This window comes from Gobio gobio (genome assembly GCF_949357685.1).
Source record: "Gobio gobio genome assembly, chromosome: 9".
Classification (NCBI taxonomy): domain Eukaryota; kingdom Metazoa; phylum Chordata; class Actinopteri; order Cypriniformes; family Gobionidae; genus Gobio; species Gobio gobio.
In genome coordinates, this window is record NC_137115.1 from 2,130,678 (window position 1) to 2,146,153 (window position 15,476).

At 37.7% G+C, this 15,476-nt stretch overlaps 1 long non-coding RNA gene across 1 annotated transcript in view; it reads left to right on the forward strand.

The window, feature by feature from the left end:
- LOC307131897 overlaps positions 1 to 15,476 on the forward strand; it is a 61,843-nt gene that overhangs the window by 4,582 nt on the left and 41,785 nt on the right. The window contains exon 2 of the long non-coding RNA XR_013817242.1: positions 6,983 to 7,036. This is a non-coding gene — a long non-coding RNA (uncharacterized lncRNA). The remainder of the gene's footprint in view (positions 1 to 6,982; positions 7,037 to 15,476) is intronic.

The following is a 15,476-nucleotide window of genomic DNA, read 5'->3' on the forward strand; positions in this document are numbered from 1 at the left end:
TTAAATAAAGGTCATTCCTGCGTCGCACAGACCCCTGGGCTCTCAGAAACACATCTGCAACTGAGGAAAGAGAGTAAACATCCAGCTGGAGAACACTGAACACATCCAGAACAAATCTCCAGTAACCCGTGCAGGAATAAGATTCAGAGAACGGGTCAGCAACCTGTTGAGTGAGTCCGATCCTGCTCCTCCACTCCTGCTCTTCTCGTCTGTTCTCAACCTCCAAACCCTAATCTGGGACTGGAATTACACTTTTTAATTTACGGTTCTCACTCGAGCTCTTGGTCCTGTTGCATCAGCTTTTAGTCATCGACCTTTCTGCAAAATGACTTGCGGCTCATAGTTTAGTTTATTGCATTAAAACATTTATTACTAAATTAATTACATGTAAATAATAAGCAAATAAATATTAATGTCAAATACAATTATGTATATAACGTAAATAATTGTAATTAATAGTTTCAATAATATTCATATTTATATTAAATAAATAGTTATATTTATTCATTAATATTATATATATATATATATATATATATATATATATATATATATATATATATATATATATATATATATATATATATATATATATATATATATATATATATATATATATATATATATATATATATATATATAGGGTTATTATTATTAACTAGCACCATAACAAAATCATTATTTGAAATAGCAAATGTTTAACTCAAATAAAATAAAAAAAACCCTTAACATTATTTTATTTCAGCCAGTTTGTAATTTCCAATTATGTTTAATTTAAGTACAAAAAAATTTAATATAATCAAATCTACAGTGTATATAACGTAAATAATTGCATTTATTAGTTTCAATAATATTCATTATATTCATATTTATTAATAAATTAGTTATATTTGAATATTTATTTCTATTTATATAAAATAAATAATTATATTTATTCATTAATATTAATTAATATTTTTAAATTTATTATTTTTAATAAACCAAGATATAGAAGATATATATATTAGGGATGCACCGAAATGAAAATTCTTGGCCGAAACCGGAAACCGAAAAAGAGGAAACCAAGGCCGAAAGCCGAAAACCGAAACACCGAAATAAATTATGCCAATTATTAGTACCATTGCATTTATGGTTATGACTGTTTACTAACTTTACTAAAATCAAGGCATTGTAATTGCGTAAATTAATATTAAAGTTTCAAAGAATAAATCAATTACAAATTATGCCAATATTTATTTAGCACATTGCAACAATGCACAGTATAAAATAAAATTCAAACTAAAATGTTTAACTTGACCCCACTCATTTGTGCATTAAATAATAATGTACAGGCCTACAGAAAGATTTTAAAATTAAATGTTCTCTCATAAAAACAAAGTACATTTAGGTCTAGTGCATTTAAAATTTTTCTCTGTAGGACTACTACAAGAAAGTGCATTCAGAACAAGTGCAACTGCTTAAAGATACAACTATTTTCTCTGTAGGCCTTCAACATAATAGTGTATCAAAGCAAAGACTGCCATAGCCCATATGTTAACTGTAGAATAGGGGTGTAGCGGTACACAAAACTGACGGTTCGGTACAGCAGTTTTACAAAATGACTTTTGATTTATTTTTATTGGTTTACTGGAAAAAAAAGTATCTGTTCTTAAATGAATTAAATTATAACTAAAAGTGTATTGAAGATATTGCTGTAAACTATATAGGGAGCCCTTACTTGCACATTAATATTAAAGGTTAACAACAGAGCCCAAACTATTCGCCTAAATTCAGTTGCTATTTATTTTTAGGTCTAATAATCAACACTCAAATAACATAGTACACAAACATGCAAACTTCACATAAGGCAGTTTTTGCAATAACTAATAATCTAATAATAAAATAGTTTTTTCTCCAATTCGTTGTTGAAATATAGGCCTAATCATTTATACACAGTGTCTGTCATTTTCATGACAGGTTTATTTAAACATACAGGAAATAATCAAGATATCATTAACAGGTTAAGTAGAATATAATGAATATAACGGCTAATATAGGTCATATATTTAGTGAAAGAGTTGATTTACTCTAGTGAATAAAATTCTGTGGACATTGAATGACTCCTGAGGTAAATGTGATGCTAAAGTTGCATGACATTGTTTAGGCTAGTTTACAAGCAGTTATATTGAGGTCTTTCCGCCGTTGAAACACTGATTGAGCGATTACACCACATATGATACGTGACAGTAAGTTGTAATGTATCCTCAACACACCTTAGATGTTCATTCATGTTTATTCTTAAGGAAGAGATGATCGATCGCGCTCACAGATGATCGCGTTCACGCGCGCGCCGCCGCTTGAACTGTGATGTGATCAGTGATGCCACATTAAAGAGCGTCAAAACGGCATTTATCGTTTGAATTTCGTGATACATGTTGATTGATGTTTGTGTGGGAACTCACAGTGAAGTCTGTTCCTCTTCTCATCGAGAACATGAGCTCTGGCTGTCAGTGCTTGTACATGGAGCTGACGTGGGTGTTTCTCAAATATACTGCTTCAGACAAGCACGTGCAGGTCGCGGTTTCTGTTTGCGTCATCACAACATTTCGGCCGTGTTGTTTCGGTGATAAAAGTATTTCGGCCGAAAACCGAAAATGCACTTTTGGGCCATTTTCGGCCGAAAATTTTCGGTGGCCGAATATTCGGTGCATCCCTAATATATATATATATGGTTATTATTATTATTAACTTTTACAATACAATTTATATAACCATTATTTGAAATATCAAACCCTTAAAATTATTTTATTTTAGCTAATTGCCAATGCATCATTTGTAATTTCCAATTAAGTTTAATTTAAGTACAAAAAAAAACAAAAAATTTTTTTTTTTTACATTAATAAAATCTACAGTGTATATATACATATTTAAAAAATATATAGCGATTAAGGACAAAAACACATAACAAAATTATGTATTTTAAATTCATTTAAATGTTTTAACATTAAAATTAAAACAGAATATATTAAAATAAAATCCAAATAAGTAAGTAACATCTAATACAATTTTCAAAATATTAACAAAAACCTTTTTGTTTTGAATTATATATATATATATTAGTGCTGTCAAATCAATTAATCGCATACAAAATAAAAGTTTGTGTTTACATGATATATTTGTGTGTACTGTGTATAATTATTATGTATATATATATATATATATATATTACTACAAACTCATGCATGTATATATTTAAGATTTTTTTTATATGTATATATTAAATATGTATATTTATATATAATATAAATTATATAAAAAAAATATGTTAAAAAATACATATCATGTAAACACAAACTTTTATTTTGGATGTGATTAATCAATTTGACAGCACATATATATATATATATATATATATATATATATATATATATATATATATATATATATATATATATAATTTAAAACAAAAACTACTACTCTGTAGTGCAATTTTACTCCAGTTAGATGAACCCATAAACGTCTTTCAGAAGCGGAGGTCTGACGTCACACACACTTGAGCGGCCGGTGTGAAGCGTGCCCTCATTGGCTCTTCAGTGAGAGTGTTAGAGGAGCTTCAGATGAAAGGCTCTAGTGGAGAAGGGCCTAACTGATGCTGCGGCTTCAGGAGGTCAGTCAGACTCTACAGCCACACTATCATTTTTCTTGGCTGTCATAATGTGTGTGGAGGTGGAGGGCGATGCTAACTGGAATGAGCAGCTGCAGAGATTGGGCTGTTAGCTGGGATATTGGGCTGGAGAGCCACCGCGGAGGGAAATCAACAATGTACGTTTGCTCTTTTATTTCATTTCTTGGTGTCTGCTTCACTATTGGCTCAAACTTCACTCAATTTAATCCTCTCCTCTTCTCTTTTGAGCGAATCTTTCCATGTATTTATCCCACTAAATACTAGAAGACAGAATATTTTCAAGTAATCTATAGTTTCCACCGAAATGACCTTTTCCCCCAGACCTGCTGCTGTCTGCGTTTCCATCGCGGTCTAAAGTACCGTGAAGATTACTCCGGGGATGAAGGACTACGCACGACTTTACAGTTCCCGCTGGACTTCGTCCTTTGCAAATAAATGTAATAAAGCCGCAACCTCGTCGTCGGCCCATCAGTCGTATTTTTTAAACTCCACTGCTGATTCGAATAGCAATAAACTCTTTCTGCACGCAACGCGTCCGCAACAGACTTTTACAAATAGTGGTTGAAATAAAATGCTGCGTGAACTTAAAGGGTTAGATGCATGCGTGAGAATATGAGCAGATCCGGCGTTCGGACACATGACCCAGAAGAGATTTGTTTACGAGCAGAGGAAGACGCGCGTGTCTCAGCTGTTGAATTCTACATTGATCGTGCTTTAGGTCTCGGCGTAGTTCTCAAAATCGGTCTAAAGTGGCATTTCATGGATTCCCGAACGCCGGATCTGCGTCATATTCTCGCGCATGCGTCGTGGAGACACACACGGAAGACAAGAAGAGGTTGAATAAAGTCGTTATTTCATTTTTTTTTTTGTGTGCATAAAAACTATTGTCGTCGCTTCGTAAGATTATTGTAGAGTCACTGTGGTGAGATGGACTTTGTAACGACGTTTTTAGTGCCTTTTATGGGTCTTGTGAGTGTAAATGTACTGAATGCCAATGGAGGCCTATCTGAAGCCTTTCTCAGCATCAGCTTTACACTAAAATATCTTCCAAGAGTTTTTATTCAGTGCTGAGTTATACAAAACTTCTAATGAACAAACAAACAAGATTTGATTATGATACCTGTAGGCATAATAGTCCTAAGATAAGATGGCCAAATAAAAATATATTTATTTTACTTTTTTTATTTTTAATTTTACGTTATATTGTGCTTTGTTTGTATAATGTCTGCTGGAATGCTAAAAATGTTCAGTGTTAAAGCTGCAGTCTGTAACTTTTTTTTCCGTAATTACCAGACCGGTCTGAAATAGTCCCAAAATAAACACGCGTTATAAGTGTACCATAATGATTCAGGGTAAGACAAAAACACGGTTTGGAAAATGAATTAATTTTGTACATTCTCGTTATATAATTTTTGTAAATCTTGAACACAAAAAAAGTTACGGACTGCAGCTTTAAATAAATATTTTTACATTTTAGTTTTGTAAAAAAAAAAATGTTTTAAAGTAAGACAAAATAGTAAAAAAGCTAATTTATGCAATGGTGAAAATATTGGCAAAATAAATGGAATTTAAAAAAAAAAAACACGTTCAGTATTCGGCCAAGGATTTTCATTTCGGCGTATCTCTAATGCGAATGATCAGAAAGCCTCTGTTTACGCTTGATAACCGTATTCACTAGCGGGAGTGAATCTCTGCTCATTCAACAGTTACTGGAGCAGCTCAAAATGGCCTATTCTGAATTATATAGCTGTGCACGATCACACTTAGTGATTCCAGATAACAAAAATATGTTCTAAAAACATTTAGCAAATGTTCCCATTAAGTTCTGAAAACATTATTTCTGAATATTCTCTGAATGTTCAAAAGGTCCAGTTTTTTTCTTGTTTATACAAACGTTAAGGGAACATTATATTGCATCATTCTTCAAACATTATGGGAACGTTACTTTTGAATGTTCTCTGAACGCTCTGAAACAAGTAGCAACATTTAAAAAAACGTTGGATGAACATTCCATAAATGTAAAAGTTTACCTGATTTTTGTGCTGACATTATTGAAGACCAGAAAACTTTGAACGTTTGTTCATAAAATCTTTGCAGAACGTTAGCTAAAGTTCCCTGTTAGTTTACAGTTACAATTTCTGTTAGCATCAATCTCTCACAAAAGAGAGATTAATCATTTTATGGTCCATTTTTTGTGGATGTTTTTTTTTTACATAGAATGCAGAAAATAATACATCATTGCATATATATAAATATTTGGTGTAGCACAGCATACTTTTACATAGCAAAGCTTGTGTTTGCACATAACAAAATGATTAAATAACAAACTGAGATTTTTTGAATAAAATCATAAATCAAATATTGTCATATTTTATTGGACACATGATCAGTGTTTGTCAGCACTGAACTAGTTTTGCACTGTCTGGTTGTGTGACGAGAAAAGTGTGAATGCCATACAGAAGCATGTGCTTGCTTTTATAAAGTCAGAATTGCGTGTATAAAGTCAGAATTGTGTGTATAAAGTCAGAATTGTGTGATAGTCAGATTTGAACTGTGTATAAAGTCAGAATTGTGTGTATAAAGTCAGAATTGTGTGATAGTCGGATTTGAATTGTGTGATATAAAGTCAGAATTGTGTGATATACAGCCAGAATTGTGTGTATAAAGTCAGAATTATGTGTACAAAGTCAAAAAAAAAGAAGAGAAAAAATGGAAAAGGGGAAAATGTTTTGCCTTTTTGACAATGACTTGTGTTTATAAATAGCCCCGTTACTTTTTTTGTTTTTTGTTTTTTTGTTTGTTTTTTGTTCTATTGTTTTCTGTTTAGTTATTCACTTTTGTATTTTGACTACATTTTGGTATGTGTATACTCTCTTTCCCCTACGAGAGTTTTGTATTTTGCTGTTTTTTGTCAAAAAAAAGAAAAAGAAAAAAAGAAGCATGTGCTTGGATTGAACCAGCCGAAGAATGTTAGCTGGTCCAGCTCAAGCTGGTTTGCTGGTTTTAGGGGTCAGCTAACCCAGTTTGAGCTGAGATCAGCAGATCTGGACTGTGAAGAAAAGGGATCGCAGCTCCTTTAGAATGCAGTGCGTGTGAACTCACATCTAGTTGTATTTTAGAGGAGACTACATCTCATAAAGCTTGATCTTTAAACATGGATTTCCGCCTGCAAGGTTGAATGTTGGCAAATTCATATTTTCAGATGTTCCTGAACTGAGTATGTGTGAATGCACAACTGTGTATAATGTGACAGCTGAAAATGCGTATGTATTTGGAGACCATAAACTCATTCCTTCTGACCTATTTTTCTCTTTACAGAAGAAGAAGCCAAAGAACTTGAAGAAGCCAAAGAATTAGAAGAAGCCAAGTCAGGTCAGTTGCTTAAAATATCTTTATGTATAAATGTACAGAATAATAGTTGTGTGTTCATATGTAAACAAACTGGTGTGACGTCATTTCGGACAAAATCAGGGCGAAACAAAGTTTGTTTAGAGTTCGCTTTGGCTGGTCTTTGAAGTCCCATTGGTCTGAGGTGATGATGTAATAGGTGGGTGTGGCTCTGAGGTCCCGCCTACTTTGAGGTGTAAATCTTCTCAGGTTCATTTCTTCTGTTCAGTCCGTCGAGGTCAGACGTGAGTAAAAAGAGGTTTTTCGTATTTCATGGAAAGATAGCATTACTGCATACAGAACTATGTTTCGGCCCTCTTAGAATACAGCACTGGAGAGCTAAAGCTGTAATACTAATTGAAAACAATGTCTCATGTGTAATACTGTAAATCTGCTGTTTTAAAGGTCCCATGGCATGAAATTTTCATTTTATGAGGTATTTCAACATTAATATGAGTTCCCCTAGCCTGAATATTGTCCCCAAGTGGATAGAAATGTTGATCGGTGTAAACCCGAGTTCTGGCTGTCTTTCTCTGCCTTTGAGAAAGTGACAGGCCAAACGAGCCAATCCTGAAGTCTCCTGGTTTGACGTCCAAGCAGGAACGGTTTCCTCCCTTTCCCCCGCCCAGAGAATCTGCCACGCCCATGCAAACACTCGAGAGATCAAGGCTTGTGAACGAGTGAATGCTGGCAGATTCTCAGTGTTTGGATGTACAAATGAAAACAGAAGTCTTTTTTCAGTTCCTTCTGATCTGTGATCAGTGATTTCTTATGTGTAGCTAATTATTTATTATTCGTGCACACGCTGCAGCTTCTCTCTCTCCAGACAGAACGGTGTTTTCGTGTTTTCTATCTTGGGAGTCAGTGTTTTTGTACGTCCTCGTCGCGTCTATCTGTTCTTAAATGTGCATGCAGTCGGGAGTTTCTGCTCAACATTGGCAGAGTCAGATCTTTAGAGATAAACCTCACGCACGCCGAAGCTCGGCCTTCAACATCCCTGACCCCCAGTACTGCATCTGCCCACAGCGGAGGCACCAAACGCGGCGTGAGATTAAGCAGAAGGAGGGTAAGCGTGAGCATATCTGGGCTAGGCTAGCCAGCTTTCCCCACAATAAACTGGATTACATTCGATTACTGCTGTTGTGTCTTTGTTTGCGCTGTGTAAGTTAGTCAATGCGCGTCACTGACGCTTTTCATATGATTGGAACATACCTAGAAATAATGCTTTAATCAAACTTACTAACTCGTTCATCTCGCTGTAATGGTACATTGCATGTGTTACAAAGTTGGTAATAATGATGAAGACGGACTCGGTGTGACTGGGACTCGTGTTTATTCAGAACTCTCAGATACAAACACAATAAACTCGCACTGACTGACAGCGCTCTCACAACTCAGTAGTTACTATAAATAACTTTGTTAGCAATCGCTCCGTCTCCGTGATGTCCGGTTCGCGAACAAATCATTCTTTTGAATCGGTTCTTTTTAGTGAACCGAACCAGTTCACCAAATCGGACTGAATCGGACTGAATCGTTCTAAACGGTTCGCGTCTCGAGTCAGCGCTGATCCATAATTTACTAAAGTTACTAACTTTCTGACATGAGTGACAGTCCCTCCGACTAGAAATAAACTAATAACCTGAAGTATATGCTAGTAACTACAAAAGTTCACCCTGAACTGAGACATGCTGAGAACTGATGAGAAGTGAACTCAGGTCCATCTGTCTCTCTGGCAGCAGCTCGTGCGTCGACCTCGTTAAACCACGCCCCCTCCGCTCATTTTAAATGCAAAGATGTCAGCCAATCACAACAGTGGGCGTTTTCACTGAAGTCTCACAGCAGACACGCCTCTTGAAACAGGGCATTCAGCCACAGGGCAAACAGCAGTATAGAAAAAATGCCTTTTATTTCTAAATTATGACATTTTATGATGTAAAAATCATACTAACAATATAAGTACACCTCAGGAAACACTATAAAATAATAGAAAAATGCCATGCCATGGGACCTTTAAAGCAATCTATTGTATAATAAAAGCTGTATAAATGAACATGGCGTGACTGGAGGTGCAAACATATCAACATCAGATCAGATGCTTTCTGAACGGCTGTTTTCTGTCATTTCTGTTGTGTGCTGTTTATTTTGTTGTATTGAGAGGAAAGAGCAGCACATATTTGCATATTCATCAAATGTGGGCGGAGTCAGGATATTCGCTATAAATAGTATCGTGCTGCAAAGGTGTTTCAAACCTCTTTTTAACCCCTAGGCAAAGTACGAAAAAATGCAATACATTAAACTCACCAAAAATGGGGCAGTTTCTACCATTTTAAACACATTTTCTCGGGAGATATCTCTTCTATTAATGCTAGCTATTCTGGGCTCTGGCTCCAGAGTAAAAACGAGTGTCATGGTTCAATCTCTTAATGACCCTCAATGGCGTTGTAGTAATTATGATATTTAATGCAACTGTGACGGTAAATGTGAAGAGCGCAATAATAGGACTCTAGTACTAAATAGATTTGATCTCTTTCAGCTTAAAACCATCTTAAGTCCTTCATCATGCACTTATGATTCTTTTTTCGTGCTCTCTAAAAACGAATATCGGTGACAATTCATGAGCGTTTCTGGATAAATGGGCAGGCGTGTCAAGCAGAACGAGCCGTCTCTCGCCGCAGGTGAAGGCCAGAGTAAACGCTGCCAGAGTCCAGGTTCTGCTCCCCCTGTGGCTTTAATGTCATTAAAGATTCATTTGACTCCTTTAGTCTGATTGAATTATTCAGCCTGGCCATGAGCAGTAGAGTTAATACTATGAGATTTTAATAAGCAGGCAGGTGAAGAAGGTCAGAGAGAGAGATGTGTCCGCGGTAATGTGGGGCTCATGAATATTTCACATGTGATGAGTGTCAGATGTGTGTGTGTGTGTGTGTGTGTGTGTGTGTGTGTGTGTGTGTGTGTGTGTGTGTGTGTGTGTGTGTGTGTGTGTGTGTGTGTGTGTGTGTGTGTGTGTGTGTGTGTGTGTGTGTGTGTGTGTGTGTGTGTGTGCGGAGGACGTGACGTGTGATGTTGACAGCGGGAATCCTTCAATGCTCTAAACGGTCGGCTTTTGTGTCAGCAGTTTTTAATTTGACTCATGCGGCTTGATTGGGCCGTTATTCCCGCCTGTTGATGTGAATGGATCTTTTAAATAGTTTTTATCTCAGGCTCTGATGGAGGAGACGGTGAGAGAAAGAGTCGAGACTTCAGCGAGCACAACTAGGAAAAAGGATGCAATCTCATTTTCCAACCTATATAGCTACACTCTAAAAAATGCTGAGTTAAAAATAACCCAAGTTGGGTTGAAAATGGACTAACCCAGCAATTGGGTTGTTTTAACCCATCATTTGGGTTGTTTTAACCCAGTTGTTTGGTTAAATGTTTGCTTAAAACTACCCAATTGCTGGGTTAGTTCATTTTCTACCCAACTTGGGTTATTTTTAACCCAGCATTTTTTTTGAGTGTATACTTATATTTCAGTATATATTACCTTTTATTACCTATATACTTATATCCCCTATATACATTTTTCCCCTATTACTATACGACAGATGTCTGCATTTAATAATTAATATATTCACGTTGCAAAATATTGTCAGGAAGTTGTTGACATTTGATCCGCCTCATTACCGCATCCAACCTGGCACTGTATTTGCCTAAAACTGATCAAAAACATTTATGTTACTTAAAATAAACATTAAAGGGGTCATGAACTGCATTGTTTTATTGTTGCCTGTGATGCATTTATAATGTTTTTTACATCAAAATTTGACATAGAAATGAAAGGCGTTTTCCTACCCTGATTTCATCATAACTAACAGTGCAAACACAATGGAAATAAGAGATTTGTTGATTATTATGTGAGTTTTAGAACTCAGTCACTAATAAATTCGCGCTGTTTGATTGACAGCTCCAGAGATTGCAAATGGAGCGTTCTTTGTGCGCTTTCTATACATAATTTAATCACAGTTTAAATAACAGATTATTTTCTTCCTACTAAGAGAATCAATGCGAAGATGAGCGTTAAGTCACTGGTTTGATTTATTGACACACAGACACAGAACATCTGACTGTACATGAATCATTAGATATCAGAAATCACTGGTCTCAGATCAGGCATTAGAATGAACATTAGAGTGGCATTACTGTCGAGTCCATATCGTAAGAGTCTGTTTGCAAAGTCTGTTTGCCGAAATTGCGACTGATTTTCCGAAGATTCCATAGTGAAATATGCCGAACACAAATAAATAATGCTCGACTGAGAATAAATAAGCCCATTCCTAGCATTAGGATCCTTTGGAAGGTGATGTTATGTTTAGTCTGTTCGTCTCTCCTCGTCATCTCACTAACACTCCAGTGGGCGGGGCCAAAGCCTATCGGGGTCTTTCACTGATAGGCTCATTCCACAACGAGTCGTTCTCTGAGATTGGTTACAATAAAAGCTGTTTTTGGATTAACAAGGAAGTTTTCAGGATATTTTTATAGTATGATGACCTCTTATACGTTAAACACTCAAGGAAAATAATATTTCTCAGTTCATAACTCTTAATTTAACCTGCAATATGCCCTTTAAGTTTTAGATTTGAGTGAGAAATTTATCTCACACAGTTGAAATATGAATAATTACAGTCTAGAGTGAAGTCGTGTTAAATTTCTCGTTGTTGGCACAGACTTTCCATTGAACCGATTGAACCGTTTTTAAAGAAGACATTCCACAGATATGATGTTAAACAAGATGATAAACAAGACTATTTAAACTAAATCTGTGAAATATTTAATGCACAGAATTGTGTTTGGGTTTGTTGTTGCTTTGACATTATGAGGCTTTGAGGTTTCACTACATTTAAAACTTTTATTTTGGTTATATATTGTTTTGTTGCAGACCTGCAACCCAAATGCAGCGTTGTGTAAAAGCGTTGTGTTCTTGCTGGGTGGTTTCATGTTCATGTTCAGCTCAGTATCTGCAGTCTCCTGCTGCTTTCAGACTTTCCTCCCTCACCATCTGCTACTTTCTTTCTGCAAATTGATGATTGTCCTCATCCGGCAGATCCACTGAGCTCACGTCTTCACGGTAGGTTCGCCCAGAGGAAAGCGTCCGTTAGCGGGTTTTCTCTGGTCATTGACAGAGTCTCATAGTTTGTGCCCAGTGATGTTTAACCCTCTGGTGCTCTTCGGTCACTTCTGACCAGAAAAAAAATTCTGTTTTGAACATTTTTTAAATCACAGCTTCATCGGAATGATATGAAACTTGGTGACTTTTCTAGCATTAGGTAGAACACACACAAAAACATTGGGGTCATGATTCGAGCATGCTAATTGGTCGTAAAAAAATAGCGTTCATTGTCTTCGGTCATAAATGACCTTAGGAAATGAATGGGAAATCGGCAAAAACACAAAAATTCTCAGAATATTTGTGTGTATAATCTACAAATCGGCCACGATGCTGAAAAAAAGTACACAGCAGTAAAAGGGTGACACTCTAAAACATCAAGAGTGTGATATTGACACATCCACTCACACACACACACACACACACACACACTTACACACCCCTATGAACCTAAACTGAACCTATGAACCACATTTTGAATTTTTAAAAATCACAGCTTCATCAGAATGATATGAAACATTAGGGATGTAAACACACAAAAAAATTAAGGGTATGATTCAAGCATGCTAATTGGTCGTAAAAAAAATACTCCCATTTGTGCTCTTCGGTTAAAAATAACCACCATAAGAAATGAATGGGAAATCTGCAAAAACACAAATTCACCGAAAAAAAAATCTATATTTCTAACTAACAAAAAAAAATCTAAAACTTTATAATAAATAGTCTTTGAGATTTTTTAAATATATATTCAAATCGATCAAAAACTAGTGAATTCTCAAGCCTCTCCATTGAGACCTCTAGTGGTCACACACATGGTTGCAGGATTTTTTAAATAATTCCAAAAGAGGGGCTAATCTGCCTTCCAATTTTTTTTTTGAAGGTCTAGTCTCTATTTTAACCTGAAATCATCCCCTCTGTGTTCCAGTATTTTTTGAAAATTGCCAGTGGGTGGAGTTAAGCTCTGAGCAGGCGTTTAGTTACCCTTTAAGCAGATGCTGATATTAAAAGTACAACCAGGGATGCATTAGTATTGTAATGTTTGCAGTAATTTATGAGCTAACACAGCTGATATCACCACCAACACATCATAATCCATCAATAATACCTTTACACGGTGCATTATGCATGCAGACTTCGTAGAAAGCGTTATGAAACTTCAGTTGCGAGATATGAATGTATATGCTGCTGTGCATAAATCTGATCAGTTCCGCTCAACCCCACATACAGTCTCATATTAAAGTCGTTTAAGCTCGTCTACATTCACAACTGCAGCTGCCTCGTATCATAATAAATATAATCATATCATCAGATGGAAGTGAACGTAGATCATCTCTCTTAATTCATGACCAGTCAGATTGCACGTTTAGCTCCACGCAGTGATGTGTACGAGATATTTCAATAGATTTATTATGAATTTGTGCATTTCTTATAGATGTGTGAACAAACCGCTAACCCATAAGTAATAAACTTTGGCAAGTAAGTGTGGTACAGACATGAATTATAGCTCAAATTGTGCAGCATTAGTATTAGTGTATCTGTCACGAAACGAGGAACATTTGAAGCTTTCTTTGTAGCTTGTTTCATCTCAATGCTCCCTTTGACGTGTTCATGACCTGCTTAATATCTGAACTCTAAAATATGAGACTTCAAATTAGCAAAGCAAAGCTGAATGTCTTTTCCCATGTAATGCATCAGTCATGGTCCCACACCTGGCAAACACCCTCTGGCTCCACCTCCTACAGTAGCCACACCCCAAACTCTCAGTCTGACACAGTAGCCACACCCCAAACTCTCAGTCTGCTACAGTAGCCACACCCCAAACTCTCAGTCTGCTACAGTAGCCACGCCCCAAACTCTCAGCTTGATACAGTAGCCACACCCCAAACTCTCAGTCTGCTACAGTAGCCACACCCCAAACTCTCAGTCTGCTACAGTAGCCACACCCCAAACTCTCAGTCTGCTACAGTAGCCACACCCCAAACTCTCAGTCTGCTACAGTAGCCACGCCCCAAACTCTCAGCCTGCTACAGTAGCCACACCCCAAACTCTCAGCCTGCTACAGTAGCCACACCCCAAACTCTGTCTCCTACAGTAGCCACGCCCCAAACTCTCAGCTTGATACAGTAGCCACACCCCAAACTCTCAGTCTGCTACAGTAGCCACGCCCCAAACTCTCAGTCTGCTACAGTAGCCACACCCCAAACTCTCAGTCTGCTACAGTAGCCACGCCCCAAACTCTCAGCCTGCTACAGTAGCCACACCCCAAACTCTCAGCCTGACACAGTTAGCCACGCCCCAAACTCTCAGTCTGCTACAGTAGCCACGCCCCAAACTCTCAGTCTGTTACAGTAGCCACACCCCAAACTCTCAGTCTGCTACAGTAGCCACACCCCAAACTCTCAGTCTGCTACAGTAGCCACACCCCAAACTCTCAGTCTGCTACAGTAGCCACGCCCCAAACTCTCAGTCTGCTACAGTAGCCACGCCCCAAACTCTCAGTCTGCTACAGTAGCCACGCCCCAAACTCTCAGTCTGCTACAGTAGCCACGCCCCAAACTCTCAGTCTGCTACAGTAGCCACGCCCCAAACTCTCAGTCTGCTACAGTAGCCACACCCCAAACTCTCAGTCTGCTACAGTAGCCACACCCCAAACTCTCCGCCTGCTACAGTAGCCACACCCCAAACTCTCAGTCTGCTACAGTAGCCACGCCCCAAACTCTCAGTCTGCTACAGTAGCCACACCCCAAACTCTCAGTCTGCTACAGTAGCCACACCCCAAACTCTCAGTCTGCTACAGTAGCCACACCCCAAACTCTCAGTCTGCTACAGTAGCCACGCCCCAAACTCTCAGTCTGCTACAGTAGCCACGCCCCAAACTCTCCGCCTGCTACAGTAGCCACACCCCAAACTCTCAGTCTGCTACAGTAGCCACACCCCAAACTCTCAGTCTGCTACAGTAGCCACGCCCCAAACTCTCCGCCTGCTACAGTAGCCACACCCCAAACTCTCAGTCTGCTACAGTAGCCACACCCCAAACTCTCAGTCTGCTACAGTAGCCACACCCCAAACTCTCAGTCTGCTACAGTAGCCACACCCCAAACTCTCAGTCTGCTACAGTAGCCACACCCCAAACTCTCCGCCTGCTACAGTAGCCACACCCCAAACTCTCAGTCTGCTACAGTAGCCACGCCCCAAACTCTCAGTCTGCTACAGTAGCCACGCCCCAAACTCTCCGCCTGCTACAGTAGCCACACCCCAAACTCTCCGCCTGCTACAGTAGCC